This window comes from Pinus tabuliformis, chromosome 4_2 (genome assembly GCF_031772625.1).
Source record: "Pinus tabuliformis cultivar Carrire ecotype Pingquan chromosome 4_2, CPIR1, whole genome shotgun sequence".
Lineage (NCBI taxonomy): Eukaryota > Viridiplantae > Streptophyta > Pinopsida > Pinales > Pinaceae > Pinus > Pinus tabuliformis.
This window is the reverse complement of record NC_142304.1, coordinates 954,383,877-954,387,389: the sequence shown is the minus strand read 5'-3', so window position 1 is coordinate 954,387,389 and position 3,513 is coordinate 954,383,877.

The window sequence follows — 3,513 nt, the reverse complement described above, 5'->3', positions numbered from 1 at the left end:
GTACAAGCTCCTCCCAGGGTCCAACAAGAAGTCTCCTCTACTTTGACAAGTTTCACTCTCTTCCCAATGAAGCCAAAAAGGTATGTGATCTTTCCTCTCAAGCTTAACTAGGAAGTCTCAATTCCACTAGCATTTACCCTAAAAAATGTTCATCTTCTAACCTCCCTAGCAACCAGCCCAATGCCTTAATTTATAGTGCAATGGAGGAAAGTTACTAGGTCCTCCTTCAAAGGGATAAAGCCCTCCTTCAAAGGGATAGCTCCTCTCATCAAGGGATTAGCTCCTTCTCTTTTGGGATGCATGAACCACCTAAGAGCGACCAATCCACGTCAAAATTCCTTTTAGAATCATATAGAATTAACCCAAAGTGAGTTTTTTAGAATAAACTTGCGCCTTTTTGACTTTCACAGGGGTCCACACCCACTCCTTTAGGGACAGAGCGGGAGGTCCGCAGTTTTTGTAAACAGGGGGTGCGAGACCGCAGGCAATAGTGATAGAAAGTGCGGAACCAGAGCTTTGTTGATTTTCAATGTCTTTCTCTCATTTTCAAAGCTTGACTTGAAGTGATGATAGACCCATACTGACTGCAAATAATCATGGTGACGATATTTTTGTGTAACAAAACCTATATTTGTTTGATCCAGTTATTGAGTTTTTCTACACTACATTCTCCATTGTACATTGGCAGATCGAACTTCGCGTCTAACTTGAATAACGGTTTCTTAGAGGTCTGTTTGGAATTTTTATGAGAGTGATGAGAACTATCACTCGAAGAAGGAGAGGGAGGAGGATCTTCTCCACCACCTTCTTGATTTCCTGATCCATGATTATCGACATCCTTCTTCTCATGTCCAAGTTCCTTCTCATACTCTGTGAACAACTAGTCCACTTTTCCCACCATATTGTAGAATACCTTTCGAAATTTATGTTCCTCTTCCCAACAAGATTCTTCATTGGCCATGTTTCTTCTTCATTGTGCATGTCCTGCTTCAGGATCAAGGGAATTAAGCATTCCTTCTCCTCTTCACATCTTGTTTCGGGTTAGCATAAACTCATGCAATTTGCATCTACAAAGCCCTGCTCTGATACCAAACTTGATTCAAGATCTCTTACGTAAAAATGCATCGGAATTACACATAACAGAGTTAGTTAACCATGTAACTTAAAAGTACATAAACAATGTGGAAATAATTAGAAGAACACAGAAACCATGATACAATTATTTGATTACAGAGTTCGTCCAATTTGGACTACGTCTCTGAGCCCTGCTCAATAGTGGGGAGGCCATGTTTTTATTAGTGGCATAAAAGAGATAAAAGCACAACAAAAAGAAATTTTAACCCTTATACCTCCAAGCTTATATATGGGTAGAGAATGGAGAGCCCAACTTTGAAAACAGACAAAACCATTGAAATCCTGGTGAACAATAATGCAAAAACGCCTATCCAAACTCTCAAATTGGATAATCGGGCCTTCTCCAACCTTCTCAGAACCTCCCTACTACTCAAGGCAAGGTTCTGGCTTGTTGCCAGGGTCAGGGTCTGTTTTATGCAGTAAAATTTGTGTATTCAACCAGTCTTCTCCTACCTTTCTCTAACTCAACAGTCATATATATAAGACCATGGCAGCATCCCTCAAAATCGGGGCAGTTTCAACATAATACCCAAGGTTAGCAAGCGGGAGCGGGCTTGAAGGATTCATGGCAACCACCCTTCCGTAATAGTAATCCACTATCTAGCAACCCATTTCAATGGTGCATGACTCTCGGCGGTGGGTTCATCGGTGGTTCTAGCTTATTGGCAGATAGTCTAATTCCCAGACATAGCATCCTGCGATAACTATGGTTCTGACAGGAAGATTCACCATATAACATAATGTCTTCGCATCCGTCACTCCTGCTGCATTATCGCAATCAACGTGACACCCTTGGCGCAATGGTTAGAAATATACAACACCTGCGGACACGCTGGGTTTATTGATCACACTGTATAACATTTCCGGTTCGGGCCTTTATCGCAATATCGCAATTGTCGCTTTTCCCCTAAACCGTATCGCAAGCACCAGCCCTTTTCGTGCGATTGTGATATGCGATGTATATCATAACTAATTCCTACTAGGGCCAATTTGTAACTCCTCTGACCTACGATATGCGGGGTCTAGTGGAATCCTGCCACGTGACGCTCCCTTATTCGCTGAAACTATGCCATGTCATCTTCTCCCTGCTACACAGACAAGTCAAACTAAAACTTTGACTTGCTCTAACTTTGTCATCTAGACTCGAATTTGACTGTCATTCACACCATTGGAATCAGGATGATGAGAACTTCAATCCGATGTTAAGCTCATCCATATTATGCCACTTTGAGTTTTGAGCCTCTTGTCATGCCACTAGTACTTTTCTAAAGATCCACCTGGATCACCGGATCATTGCTTATGTGCATAGGAAGAGCACATCCGAGGGAGTCTTTAGTATTGGGTCAGCATCAGTTTCTTGGCACAACAGGAAGCAAATATCAGTTACACTCAGTTCAACAGAAGTAGAGTACATGGTTGCTAGTTAAGCAGCTTGTGAGGCTATCTGGATGAGGAATATCCTTGTTGGGTTATTTGGTCAACATATGGATCTCACAGTGATTTAATATGACAATCAGAGTTGTATCAAACTCTCTGAGAATTCAGTTTTTCATTACCGGTCTAAGCATATCGACATCTGGTATCACAATCTACGAGATTGTGTGTGGAGGAAAATCATGTTGTTGGAGTACATCCCTACAGAGGAGTGGGATGCAGATATTTTGACAAAGGCATTGTCAATATGAAAATTCGAGTTTCACAGAGGTAGGATTAGGGTAGCAGATAATACCTTTCTTATTGAGAGGGAGTGTTGAAAATGCAACAAGAAAATCCTAAATTAATTTGTCCTTGAATTAAATTGTAATTCCACATCTCATGACAACTTGTAATAGTTAACAAAGTTAATATGACTTAGTTAACTCAGTTAATTCGAGTTGAGATTCTAACTAGAATCATGTAGAGTGTCTCTTACAATTAGGAGCATTAGTTGAGTTTATTTTGACTTGTAATTATTTAATCCAGTCCAACTGAGTTAAAGTTAGTTAAACAAGTTCCAACTGATGGAGGAATTAGTGGGAGATCCAGTAGTGAGGTGTAACTTGAAGCAGTGGGGTGTAACTTACTGTAGTGTGGTGTAACTAACTGTAGTGGGGTGTAACTTACTGTAGTGGGGTGTAACCTGCAGCAGTGGAGTATAGCTTACTGTAGTGGGGTGTAACCTGTGGTAGTGTGGTGTAACCTGCAGTAGTGGCATGTAACTTATAGTGATCAACCAGTAAACTGAAGATTCACTCATAATTAACTGATGCATGTTAGATCAAAGAAAGACCCTGTTGATATTGTAGTTCAGGGAAAATGTACTATCAGTTGTATAATCATCCGAATTGTATAGGTGGTGCATGCAATTGGAGGAAGGCCTATGAGGATTGCGCAATTCAT